Genomic DNA, 14,641 nt, shown 5'->3' on the forward strand with positions numbered 1-14,641 from the left:
ACACACAAAGACGGACATCAACTGCTGCTGGAAGGTCATCAACTGGGTGAAAGACTCCCTTTGGTCTGCCCGAAACTTGTTGGTCTCCCAGCACTGCGAGATGTCCATAGGGGAATGCTGCTGACTGGCACATTCCAGGCTGCAGGAGTACGTGCTGAGGTACTCAGTGAAGCTGGGTGCAGCCAATGCGAGGGCTTGGTGGGGAAGGACAACAGTTTGGGGTTCTTCTGCCACTGGAGAGGGAGGGGTGGGGTCAGGCGAGAAAGCCCCTTAAATATTGTAAATACGGGACTGGTTAGCCCCCAGGGAGCCACACGCATGGCATTGGTGCTGTGTTTTTAATATAAAAAGGTAACACTAACAATTGATCTGTACAAGAATATAAAGGCTTGCACTGTTTTATAATTGTATATAGTTTGTCTTTTATTATGAATAAAGTTTTTTTTGGAATTTAAACAAAACATGACTTTTCTTTTTGCTCTTGCAAAACCTTTCTCTCCATCAATTAAGAGAGACTGGAGTATCTTTTTCATATGTCTCAAGTTTTTTCTCTACCTTGCATCTGATTTAAGGTGGCACCACAGCCATGATCATAACCAATAGGTCTACCACACATCTAACCTCAGTGCAGACCTCTGCCAAGCAAGGTTATGTCATTATCCCTACACATTTCTCAATGCAATGCTGTATGTCACCTGCAATAGACTTTCCACTGGAGAGGGAGTGGAGATGATGTACAGCACAAGCGAGAAACCATTTATCCTTCACGCCAGAAATGGGGTCACCAACTTCAGTCATTAGGCTGTAATAATGACAAATGCTGCCTGCATATGTGCACATTTGGAGGGTGAACTCCAAGTCATCAATTAATCCACTGAAACATACATGGGGATGGGATTTCTACCAGTTTGCCCCTGCTTCACCTCACTGTCCTGTAAGAAAAAAGGTTCGCAACAAGACCCTGGAAAACATGGACATTCTGCATATATTCGGATCTGCCTCTCTGTGAAGGCAGATATCAAAGATGACATTCACCATTGCCTTCAATGCACTAGCACAATCTTTGCTGTATAAGAAACTGAGTGTTTGAAGATCAAAACCTCAAATTCCATACAAAGCTCATGGCATCCTGGCAATGGTAGACCATGCCTTCCTGTACACTCATGGATTACCTAGAAACACTGGAGAGATATCACCGGGCTGCTTCCTTAAAATCCCCCCAAATTACCTGGCAGGTTTTACATATCAATGTCAACATCCTCTCCCTGGCCAACGTCCCCATCCTTTAATGCCTTATTACACTCAGGGCAATACTAGACCTTGTATTGGGAAATGAGCCAGGCCAGGTGATCAGAATTTCAGTGGGAGGACATTTTGGGAACAGTGATCATGATTTCATAAGCTTTAAGACTGTGGTGGGAAGGGGAAGAGTGGTAAATTGGGGGAAGAGGCTAATTACAAAAGCATTAGGCAGGAACTGGGGAGAGTAGATTGGAAGCAGCTATTATTGGTTAAGTCCAAACCTAACATGTGGGAACCTTAAAGGCCAGCTGGTCAGAATTCTGATGGGGGAGCTCAGAGGGTCAAGCAGCATCTGTGGGGGAAAGGAATTATTGACGTTTCAGATTGAAACCTGATGCAGGGTTTCAACCTGAAATGTCAACAATTCCTTTCCTCCCACAGCTGCTTGACTAGCTGAGTTCCTCCAGCAGATTGTTTATTGCTGACAATGAAGCATTCTGCCAAATGGCTTTGACAGTCTGCTCTGTGAATCAACCAACAGGATCCACTGTCTTCTTTTCCTTTGGGGCTCTGATATTTTGTGCAGACCATTGCCTGTGATTCATGATCAAAAGTGTTCTGGATAAAGTGCTCTACAAGGGACAGTGTTTCAGCCAGGATCAACTAAAAGGAACATTCTGAGGCAATGTGGTCCAGACTCTAGAAGAAAGCAGATGAGATTCAGTGGAAAAAAGTGGTAATTATACACAAGGGATAAAAGGGTAATTGGGTCATTTTCAAGTTGATAAACCCTAAAAGACTAGGATGCCTCATGGATTAAAGCTCAGACCTCCACCAATTATCTGAAGTGAAAATCAAGAAAACTGCAGATGCTGAAAATGTGAAATAAAAGAAAATGCTGGAAAAAATCTCAGCAGATCGGGCAGAATCTGTAGAAAGAGAAACTGTTAATGTTTCAGGTCAAAGACTTGATCTGATAAAGGGTCTTCATTCTGAAATGTTAACTGTTTCTCTTTCCTCAGACACTGACTGCTTGCATTGATGACTTAGATGAAGGTTCCTATCCACCACATTTACTTGGGCCAGATACAAAGGGCAGATCAAGTTGGCCGTCAGCAGCCGGGAACAGTTTTCAAAATGTAACCAGGCTTTAGCAGTGAGTGTACCTTTGGTGAGGCTCTGAATAAAAATATCTTGATAGCCTTTGACAGGAGGCTTTGTCTCCCATCAACATCTGAGGAATTCTTGATCTTTAAATGTCTCCGATATTCTGTGACATTTAAATTATTCATAAAATAATTAAAACACAAAAATATCAAATCAAATATGTAACAAATAAACACAAAAGTAAAAGATAATCTGTGTTCTTAATTGAATGGTCGAGTAGTCCAGCAGGTGCAAGCTTCTATTTCTTAGTTTTGTTCTTCCTGATTGCCAGGTTCAGAATCAATGTTAAAATAACAGGGCTGACTTGTGAATTGAATTGGAGAGCCAGGTTCCCCAAATGGGGAATCTCTACAATACAGGCCTCTGCCATTAAACACCGTGTGGAGCCCAGCAAAGGAGTGGGCTCCTTTGCCACATGTGTGTTCCAGGCTTTTGGTATGTCCAGGTAAGTCAGGGACTTGCAAGAGAGAGGATGAATGCTGGTCTGGTTCGCCCAAAGTATCTGCAGAGGAATATAGACAGGCTTAGTAAGCGATCAAATGGATGACAGATGGAATATAATGAGGGGAAACGTGAGATTATCCATTTTGGTCAGAAGACAAGGCATGCAGGGTATTATTTAATTTGTGTAAGATCATTAAATGTTATGTTTGCAAGGATCTTGAACAAGAAGCATAAAGTTAACATGCCAGTTTAGCAAGTCAAGGAATGAGGCAAATGGAATATTGGCACTTATGCAAGGGAGATGAAGGAGAAAAGGAAGAATTTTACAGCCCTCTTCATAAAAGAGGAGGTGATGTTGTAAGCAAGGCAAATGAGTGTGAAGTATTAGATGGCAAAATCATAGTAAACCAAAGAAAATATTAAGGGGTTTAACATCTTGAATGTGGATAAATTGCCAGATGCAGATGGCATATACTTAGTTGTTAAATGGAGCAAGGGAGGAAATTACTGAAGCACTGACTACAGTTTTTCAGTCCTCTCTGGTCACAGGATGCCAACTTCCTACCCTTACTTTGAAAGGGAGGAAGGGATAAATTGAGTAATTACAGACCAGATAGTTTAACTTTGGAGGTGGCAAACTATCAGTATTCATTCTAAGGGACAGTATAAACCATGTAGAAAGGTACTGATTAATCAGGGGCTGTCATTGTTGATTGTTAAGGGAAGGTTGTGTCTAACTAACTTGGTTGAATTTTTTGAGGAGGCATTAAGGAGGGTCAGTGAGGGTATAGTCTGCTTGGATTTTAGCAAGGCTCTTGACAAGTTGCCATGTGATAGATTGGTCAAAAAATGATGACCCATGAGATCCAAAGGAGGGGTGGCAAATTGGATTCAAAATTAGCTCAGTAGCAGGAAGCAAAGTAATGGTTGATGTATGTTTTTCTGACTGGAAAGCTGTTAACGGTGGGGTTCGACAAGACTTTTCATAATATATTTTAATTGTTCAGACTTAAATGCAGGGAGCATGATAAAGATGTTTGCAGATGATACAAAAAGATCGGCTATTTGGTAGACTGGAAAGGTTTAGATTGCAGAAAGATATAGAAGGTCTGGTTAATTGGGTGGAAAAGTGGTAAATGGGATTTAATCTAGAGCAGCGTGAAGTCATGCATTTGGAGAGGTACAACTGACGAGAATATACAAAAAAAAGCAGAAGTGGTTACAAAGGTTTATGAGATGCTATCCTTTATTAGCTAAGGTATGGAACATAAGAACAGGGAATTTATATCAGGAGGGAGTACAACATTAATTGGGCCACAGCTCAAGTATTGCACATAGTTCTAGTTGCCATGTTATGGAAATATGTGATTGCACTGGAGAAAGTTAAGAGGAAATTTTCAAGATGCTGTTAAGACTGGAAAATTATAGTTCTGAGAAATGATTGGATAAGGTCCCATTAGCCTTTGTAACCATTTTATTGACCTGAACTGCCAACTTTAAGGATCTGTGAATGGACATGCCAAAGTCCCTTTCTTCTCACAGCTTAATATTTTGCTGTTTTGTCTGCCCCTTGTCTGTTGGAACAGAGGAAGCTGAGGGGAGACTTAACTGAGGTGTATAAAATTATGAGGGACTTAGATGGACAATATAGGAAGGACCTGTTTCCCTTGGCTATGGTATCAAAATCCAGGAGGCATAGATATAAAATAATTCATCAAAGAATTAAGAGAGGATCTCAAAGATTTTTTTTTACACCATATATGCATCCATATTACCAACTGTACTACAAAGTGGAAATTTCAGCTATGTGTTATTAGGTCTTCTAAATCTATGTATTATTATTATAAAACAATACTGTTATTATTATAAACCAATATCATTATTATTATTATTATTATGAGAGGCCTTGGAGTTTCTGTTTCTATTAACTCCAAGTACACCAATGGCTTCAAAAAGTCTTGTAGTCCACTCAGTCAACGTTTCGGGTCAGGTTCCTTCTTCAGGACTTGAGTTCCTCCAGCATCATAGTGTTTTTCATCTGGATTCCAGCATCTGCAGTCCTTTGTTTCTCTTGTAGTCTACTCCTTGACTCTGAAAAACACCACATGGACAATTGCGCCACCTGCAATGTCAGGTCTAAACATGATTTGCAGGAATCCAGAACATCTAGTTTAATCAATTAGGTGAGCTTGGCAAGTGTGACAGGAATACCATTATTCAAATTGCCTGAGGAATCATGACCTTGCCAGTGTGATATATAGAATTATATTATAATTCAGGATGACTTGTAAGAAAGACCTTCATTATAACTGAACTACCAATAGAAACTATAGAAGGGTTTTTTTTGTGTGTTTTAAGTGCACATATATCATTTAGTCCACCACCATAATTTGATTTTAAAATGGGCCTTTTTAGAGAAAATGTGTCTAAGGAGCTTAATTTGAAGAGATGCCTTGAAGATTCAAAAGTGGGTGCTTTGGAAGAAACATGGCATGCTGGTTACTTTGATTTTAGTCCCGTACAACAAAAAGTTATCTTAAGTGAAGATACTTAAAACAAAATGATTTTGCTTCTTTGGGGCCACTCAGTCACTTTATGGAATTGGCCAGTTTTGATTTCTGTAAGTATGAATTCTCAGCCTTGGTGAACTGAAACATGAGAAACTCAGAACTTATTTGAAAAGGAAAAGTAAAACTAACAACAAACAAAATCTAAGTTCCCAGCTGCTCTTCTTCACTGTAATCAGTTTCTGCATTACCTCTTAACAATACATTTCCCTGTTGCTAATATTGTGATATTGGATATTGTGCAAGATTAGAACAATGGTAAAGCGTTTCTCATAGGTAAGGAAAAATTCTGAGAGCAAGTACATCCACGTTTGTTTTTGATTGCTTGGTTTAATAAGGATTTATCTAGTAGGCTCTTGCTGATATATAGTTTAAGACACCATCTAACTGATCTTTATCCAACCATTTATTTTAGTATTCACATTCTATCTGCCTGCATGGGGAATCAGATCCCATTTTGCTGTCTTCCCTGAAGCACACGGACACTTGCTGATGTGTTTTTTTTCTTTCCAGCCTAAACTGCTGAGGTTAACTGTAATACCAGATTTGTCACCATGTTAGAGGTAAATAACTTGGCACAGGCTTGGAACTAAGGTAAGAATTTTTTAAATTGGTTTTATTTTTGTAATTTAACAAGTTGGGAGAGGAGGAAGGTGATTTATGAGGCTATCTTGAAGTACAAATTTTTTAAGATGCAAGCTGAGAATGCATTTTGTGCAGATATGTTTTTTACCTGTACTACATCAATGCACTCTGTACTAACTCAATGTAATTGCACTGTGTAATGAATTGACCTGTACGATCGGTTTGCAAGACAAGTTTTTCACTGTATCTCGGTACAAGTGACAATAATAAACCAATACCATTGTGAAACTTTTGGGATAAATTGCGAACCGGCAAGTCTTTTTCACTTTGGTCTTAGTCATTACAATATAACTGGGTAAAATTCTTTCTAGAACAATTAATGCAATGTTTAACAGTTAGATTACGAGAACTGTCATTTTAATGATTTACAAGGCTTGAACTTGGTCATTTCATGTAGCTCATTACTCTTACCAGGAATCAGCAGGATTGTTTTGTGTAGGAAGCATTTCTGATTTTCATATTTGTTTGATCTCTCAGCCATAGCCGTAGGGGAAGGAGAATAAAAATCATAATAATGAAATACTTAAAAAGTATGTAAAATTGTCCCAAAAAAGTAAAGGGATTGTCATCTTAAGAGAGGTTGTCTACAAATGTTTGCTTACAGTTGTAGTTATCAATCTTCAGAATCTGTGAACTATTTTAAGTCTGTCTTGCCGCAAGTAATCCTGCCACCACACACCACCCCCCCCCCCCCCACCCCCAACACAATGTTATCCAGGAGCATTAAAATTGCATTGACTCCCACTCCAGAGAAGAAGCATAGAATAGATGCGGATACTGGAGTGATAATGGAATGCCGTGCAGACATCTGCTCTCATGGCTATCTTAAATTCCAGATGTTATGGCTGATTTGTACCCTTCAATCAACATTGCTAAAACTGATTTTTAGTTTGTAGTAATGTTAGGTTCTCCTGGGATATCAAACCTAAAAGTTTGTTAAATTGGTTTATTATTGTCACATGTACTGAGGTACAGTGAAAAGCTTGTCTTGCATACAGTTCATAGAGATGCTTTCTGTGCTCAAATTGATTCTTTTAAGATGCAGCGAGGGAGAGAGAATAAAAGGGAAAAATTGAAATAATACAGAGTGCAAAGATAATTGACAAAAGAGATGATAGTGGAAGTTTAAAGAGGGTAACAAGTACTGTAACAAAAGATCCATGTAAAGGAGGTATAAGATTTCTTTATTAGTCACAAGTATATCGAAACACACAGTGAAATGCATCTTTTTGCGTAGAGTGTTTTGGGGACAGCCCCCAAGTGTCGGCACGCTTCCGGCACCAACATAGCATGCCCACAACTTCCTAACCTGTACATCTTTAGAATGTGGGAGGAAACCGGAGCACCCGGAGGAAACCCATACAAACACACGGGGAGAACCTACAAACTCTGGCCGGAATTGAACCCGGGTTGCTGGCGCTGTAATAGCATTATGCTAACCGCTACACTACCGTGCAATGAGAGGAGCTCAGTTATTATTTGAAATTGTCAAACTGTGTTGACTTCTAGAAATTGCAATGTGCTCATTTGAAAGATGAATCGCCATTCCTCAATTTATGTCGCACTTCATTGGAACAGCCAGGATCGGTATGTGAACAGCAGGCAATTGGAAGCCCAGAACGGAAGTGTTTTGCAAGGCAGTTATCCATTCTGTGTTTGGCCTCCCTCTGTAGAGGAGACTGCATTGTGAGCAGTTAAAATAGTACAAGTCTGAAATAGTGATGTTGTGGATAAGAAATTAAAGCCAAATAGTGTTGTCTAACCACAAATAAAAAGTGCTGAATTTCTACATGAAGGATCTTCAACCTGAAATTTTAACTCTGAATCCTTTTAAATAGATGCTGCCTGACTTGCTGAGTGCTGAAAACATTTTCTGCTTTCTTTCAGGTTTCCATCATCAGTATTTGATTTTTGATTTAGAGATGAATTTTTTTGGGGGGGGAGGGAAGAAGAGAAGAAAAGTTGTTCAGTCCCCTGAGGAATCATTTCTACGAACTAAACTAAGCAATGTGGTGTATGGTCACATGCTTTATCATCTGTTTTCTAAATGTGTTGAACTGTTGTAGTTCAAGGGATATGAACACAAAAATATGTTTCTGAGTATGTAACATACTAAGGTACTATGTGTGATCCACCATATTGTGATCAAACGAAGGACTTGATGTTTTCTGATAATTGAAGCTGAAACTTCCACATTTGTGAAACCTAGTGGTTACTCTGGGATTCTAGAAGTTACAGCCTTCAACAACATGCATTTGTAATGTTAAAAAAAACAACAGAACTTGAGCGGAATGCTATCAAACAGAATCTGACTCCAAATGCATAAAGATGTTAGAATGAAGGGGACCAAATGATCAGTGTTGGAAGGGAAAGAGAAAGACAGCTGGAATACGGTCACAAGGAGACCCTAGCCTCTCCATCCGCTGGTTCAGGACAGGTTCCCACATGAGTACCAGAGGCCATCGGGAGGTAATACACATGAGGTATTACGCACTTGGAGTATTGTGTTCAGTTCTGGTCACCTCATTACTAGGAAGGATGTGGAAGCTTTAGAGAGGGTGCAGAGGAGATTTACCAGGATGCTGCCTGGATTGGAGAGCATGTCTTATGAAGATAGGTTGAGTGAGCTAGGGCTTTTCTCTTTGGAGAGTAGGAGGATGAGAGGTGACTTGATAGAGGTGTACAAGATGATAAGAGGCATAGATCGAGTGGACAGTCAGAGACTTTTTCCCAGGGCGACAATGGCTAACACGAGGGGACATAATTTTAAGGTGATTGGAGGAAGGTTTAAGGGGGATGTCAGGGGTAAGTTTTTTTACACAGAGAGTGGTGGGTGCATGGAATGCACTGCCGGCAGAGGTTGTGGAGGCAGATACATTAGGGACATTTAAGAGACTCTTAGATAGACACATGAATGATAGAGAGATAGCTGCCGGCAGAGGTTGTGGAGGCAGATACATTAGGGACATTTAAGAGACTCTTAGATAGACACATGAATGATAGAGAGATAGGGGGCTATGTGGGAGGGAAGGGTTAGATAGATCTTAGAGCAGGATAAAATGTCAGCACAACATTGTGGGCTGAAGGGCCTGTACTGTGCTGTAGTGTTCTATGTTCTAGATGACCTATTGCTTGACCAAAAAGTTTGATTTCAGGGAGCTGGGTGAGAGACACAAAGAAATGAAGAAAAAATAGAGAGAGAATTCTAGAGGCATGGCTGTCATTGTTGAAATGATTGAAACATTAAGAAGGTGAAAGGAGGGCAGAACTTCGGCAGTCTCAGATTGGTGTGGGTCTGGAGGAGAGAACAGAGAAAAACAATGGGAAAGCTGTCTTTGAAAATGCAGTAGAAATTTTGAAAAATTAAGCCATTCTTGGACAGGGTCCGGTATAAGTCTGAGGAGTGATGGCAACTAGAAGATATCTAACAATGCTGTGAAAAAATGGAGGGATGCTCTATCTACAAAAGCAGGGTAATTATTATCATACTCACCTTCTCCCAATTAAGAACCAAACATACGAAATAGGTCATTTGACCCCTCGTGCCTCTTGCATCATTCAGTAAGATCATGCCTGATCTTTTTCCTTTGTATCACTTTCCTGTACTAATCCCAAATCCCTTGATCCCCTTAATACTTAAAATTCTGTTAATCTTTGTCTTGAATATACTCAGTGACTGAGCCTCTACAGTCCTCATCAGTAGAGAATTCCAAATGATTTCTTCCCCTCTGGTTGAAGAAATTTACAAACATTTGAATTAGGAATAAGCCACTCCATTCCTCATTTAATAAGGTAATGGCTGATTTGATTATGACCTCGACTCCATATTCCAGTCTACCCGTGGTAGCCTTTCCATCTGTTGTTTATCAAAAAACTATTTATCATGGCCTTAGAAATATTTTGGATGTAATGAGCAGAGTCAATAGAGGGGAAAATGTAGATGTAGTGTACTTGGATTTTCAAAAGGCATTTGACACGCGGCCATATAAAGGGTTGGTGTACAAGATGATAGTCTTTTGAGGAAGCATATTAGTATGGATTGAAGATTGGTTATCACGTAGAAGACAGTCAGAATAAATGGGTTTGTTTCAGGCTGTAACACTGTAACTACTGGAGTAACCCAAGGATCTTTTTTTTTGGCCCTGAGTTATGTACTGTTTAATAACCTTGAGGGTGCAGAGTACAAGGTATCTAAGGTTGCTAATGACACAAAAATGGTGGGATGATGATGTGCAATAAAGATATTAAGAGTCCGTAACTGCATATAAATAGGTTGAGTGAGTGGGTAAAAATTTGGCAATTGGAGTTTAATGTGGTTAAGTGTGAGTTATGCACTTCAGAGTACCCTAAAGGCAGATTATTATCAAAATGGAAAAAATGTTGCACTTAGAATGAAGTACAGAGAGAACAAGGTGTTCTCGGACACAAATTGTAAGAAGTTAGCAGGGAGGTGTGGCAAGTGGTTAGACAGCAAATGGCACATTGGCCTTTCTTACAAGAGGGTTGGAGTTTAGAAATAGGGAAGTATTGTTAGGCTAGAGTACTGAGCACAGTTTTGGTCCCCTTGTATTGGCACTGGAGGCAGTTCAAAGAGTTTCACTCAGCTAATTCTTGGAATAAGAGGGTTGCCCTATATTTGATGGAGTTTCGAAGAATGAGGGGTGGTATTTTTAAAACTTATGAGATTCCTAGGGGGCATGACAGAGTAGATGTTGAGATATATCTGTGGCAGAATCTCGAACAAGGGGACATAGGTGCAAGATTAGGGGACAGTCATTCACCTCCTCTCCAACCTTTCTTTACTCTCAAGTTTTTGAATATGCTGTAGCCTTTGAAATTTGAATTTTTTTCAGTTATGTTTCTGCCACTCTCGCAGCACCAAAACAATTATGATAGAAGTCAGCAATAACATCCCATGTGATTGTAATTATAATTCATGTCTTTGTCTCTTGGCCTGTTTCTAGACAAGGTTGGGCACAGCGTCTTTCCCAGCCCAGTTTCTAGATAAGGGAAACTGTACATCATAGAATCGTAGCAAGTTTCAGCACAAAAATGGGCCCTTTCAGCTCACCTTGTCTATGCTGACCGTGATGCCTATTTACACTAATCTCATTTGCCTGAATTAGGCCATTATCCTTCTACACCTTTTCCATCCAAGTACCTATCCAAATGCCCTTTAAATGTTGGAATTGTATCTGCCACCTCTGGCACCTCCTTCCATATGTTCACCATCCTATGTGTGGAATAACTTGCCTCTTCAGATCTTCAGATTTCTCCGCTCTCACTTTAAACATGTGCCCTCTAGTTCTAGACTCCACTGCCCTGGGAAAAAGATCCTATCTACCCTATCTATGCTCCACATAATTATATAAACCTCTGTAAGGTCATCCCTCATCATCCTACGTTCCAGTGAGAATGAACCCAGCCTCTCCATTCTCTCCTTATACCTACAGCATTCCATTCTAAGCAACATCCTGGAGAATCTCTTCTGCAGTCTATTGTTATCACATCCTTCCTATAGTGTAGCAACCAGAACTGTCCACAAAGTGTTGTCTAACCAATGATTTGTATAACTACAACCTGACATCTCAAATCTTATTCTCAAAATCTAAGCATCTGATTGCCTTCATAGGCTACCCTATTCACCTGTGTCACCACTTTCAAGGAACTACAGATTGCTGGATTGATTATAATCTATCATTTTATTGCCATTGAATCAGCAGCAATGTCTGCTCTTCTTGTGCCTACATCTCTTCTGTTCCCCCAAGGTCTGTTTTTTTTTCCCCTTACACTTCAGCCCCTCAACCACCACAACCCTATTTATCAAGCACATGCTCTCTCTCACCAGCATCATTTGAAAATCTGGCATTGGTTCCTACATGTATGCAGGTGGCACCACCATCTCTCTTGACTCTTCCATGGTTTCTAAATTGTCACACTGATGTTCCAGTACACTGTACTTGGTTACTGGGTGAGCAGGAATTTCCTCCAGTATTGTAAGGACCAAAACCTTCATTGCTGATCCCCACCACAAACTCCCTCTCCCTGGCAAACTGAACTAGACTGCACATAAGCTTATTGCCATGCTTCACGCCAAATTAAGTTTTAGATCTCACATCCACATCATTTTGAAGATGACCTTTTTTCCATCAGTTCCAGCCTTGACTCAACACATCTGCTCACCCAGGCTTTTATCACATCTTGGTTTGATACCTCAGAGTGCTCCTGACTGGCCACCCTCATTCTCTAGTCCACTAACTTAGAGTCAACTAAACTTTGCTGCCTAATTTGCACTCCTAGTCACTTGTTTGCTGATCTATGCAAATTCCCAAGTAAAGTTCTGATCCTTACTTTTAAATCCCTCTTGCGGTTTTTCCCTTCTATATGTTTACACTCCATTAGCCTTAAAATCCCCAATTTTGGCCTGTGAAGTATTCCTGAATTTAATCACCACACCATTGACAACTGTGCCTGCATCTACCAAGGCTCTAAATTATTGACTTTCCTTCCAAGGCCTCTTGTCATTCTTTAACACATACTGCTTTCATCTAGCCTTTGGTGATGTGCCTTTCCTTGTTTGGCTCATTATTGGTCTTTTGATTAGAATCCTGCAAAGCAACTTAAAATGTTTTTGTTATGTTAAAAGACAATGTATGTCTTTGGACATTGTTGGATATTGTTGTCAGGTTGAATACTCCTATTCTTAATGTTGAAATAGATTCAGGAATGTAAAGGTATTTCACAAAATGAATCATGTAAACCAGGAATCAAGGAACTTAGTCATTTTACTGTACAATCCTTTTAGGTCTCCTATCTGCCTTCAGATCATGTACAGAACATAGTTCTAATATTTCTAAGTATTAAATTAAAACAGTGAACATCTTCAATAATTTCAAATGACAGAACATTTTCTTGAAAGTTTACATATTTTTACGTTTAAGATAAGATATCTTTATTAGTCACATATAATGAAACAGTGAAATGCATCTTTGTGTAGAATGTTCTTGGGGCAGTCCACAAATGTCGCCATGCTTCTGGTGCCAACATAACATGCCCACAACTTCCTAACCTGTACGTCTTTGGAATGTGGGAGGAAACCATTTAACTGCACACCTGCTGTTTGCATGAAATTACTGTACTATTTGCATACAAATAACATGCACCATTAACTTTCCTGTTAGTTTTGCAGTAATTTTTCTGCAAAACCAAGAGAGTATGAGCAATGCAGAATATTTATGGATGTCTTTGCTTTATCAAGAGTAACAAATAGTTGAATCATTTTTAAGCAGATTAACTTATAAATTATTTTCTCTTGTCAATATTAAAATTGTGACCTATTCCTCATAGAAAATTGGAAAACTGCAGATGTGAGAAATCTGAAATAAAAACAGAAATTGCTGGGATCACTCAGAAGTTCAGACGCCATCTGTGGAAAGAAACAGTTAACGTTTCAGGCCCGACCATCTTTATTGGAACTGCCAAGGAGAGAAGTTAGTTTTAGGTAGCAGAGAAGGTGGAAGAGGGATGGAATGAACAAAGACTGAGACCAGGTAACTTAATGTTACTGTTAAGTAGCCATTAAGATCACATTAAACCTCTTTGTCTGTGTAGTGTGTTGCTAATAGCAAGGCTGTGGGACCAGCAGGCCAGTATGATCTATTACAAATGCCCAGCAGGCCATTTGTAATAGATCATACTGGGGCTGGTTTCACTTTTGAGGAGGGCAGTGACTTAGTGGCTCTGATTATATCCCACGTGACTTTTCTGTCCCATTAAGTCATTTGGGCAAGGTGTGTAGTTGGCAACCAACCTACTGCCTTCAGTTTATCACCCTTGCCAAACGTGGTTTATCTCATTAACATCTAAATATTTAAAATTATATTGTAATGGACTATAATGTATTGTAATGGATAGCACCTTTGCTCTGTCCGCCACAAAAGCAAGGATCTCCTGGTGGCCTACACTTCAATTCTACATCCCACTCCCATACTGACGTGTCTATCCATGACCTCCTCTACTGTCACGTTGAGGCCAGACGCAGGTTGGAGGAACAACACCTCATATTCTGTCTTGGTAGTCTCCAAATTGATGGCCTCGATGTCGATTTCTCTAACTTCTGGTAACGCCCCCCCCCTTTATCTTCCCCCTTTTTTCTCCCTCTTCCCCCCCGTCTTCCCCCCCCGTCTTCCCCCCCCGTCTTCCCTCCCCCCATCTTCCCTCCTCCCCCCCGTCTTCCCTCCTCCCCCCGTCTTCCCTCCCCCCCGTCTTCCCTCCCCCCCGTCTTCCCTCCCCCCCGTCTTCCCTCCCCCCCGTCTTCCCTCCCCCCCGTCTTCCCTCCCCCCCGTCTTCCCTCCCCCCGTCTTCCCTCCCCCCCCGTCTTCCCTCCCCCCCGTCTTCCCTCCCCCCCGTCTTCCCTCCCCCCCCGTCTTCCCTCCCCCCCCGTCTTCCCTCCCCCCCCCGTCTTCCCTCCGCCCCCGTCTTCCCTCCGCCCCCGTCTTCCCTCCCCCCCCGTCTTCCCTCCCCCCCGTCTTCCCTCCCCCCCCGTCTTCCCTCCCCCCCCGTCTTCCCTCCCCCCC

At 40.8% G+C, this 14,641-nt stretch overlaps 1 protein-coding gene across 4 annotated transcripts in view; it reads left to right on the plus strand.

Moving 5' to 3' along the window:
- LOC127574066 (ATP-binding cassette sub-family C member 9-like) overlaps positions 1 to 14,641 on the plus strand; it is a 132,254-nt gene that overhangs the window by 6,054 nt on the left and 111,559 nt on the right. For 2 of the 4 annotated variants that reach the window (XR_007956859.1, XM_052022697.1), the window contains exon 2: positions 5,934 to 6,014. The gene's annotated coding sequence lies outside the window, so the exon portion shown is untranslated. Of the gene's footprint in view, positions 1 to 5,875; positions 6,015 to 13,412; positions 13,616 to 14,641 lie in introns of those variants that run through there. The other 2 variants (XM_052022700.1, XM_052022699.1) reach the window with 2 other exon arrangements.

Source organism: Pristis pectinata, chromosome 9 (assembly GCF_009764475.1).
Source record: "Pristis pectinata isolate sPriPec2 chromosome 9, sPriPec2.1.pri, whole genome shotgun sequence".
Lineage (NCBI taxonomy): Eukaryota > Metazoa > Chordata > Chondrichthyes > Rhinopristiformes > Pristidae > Pristis > Pristis pectinata.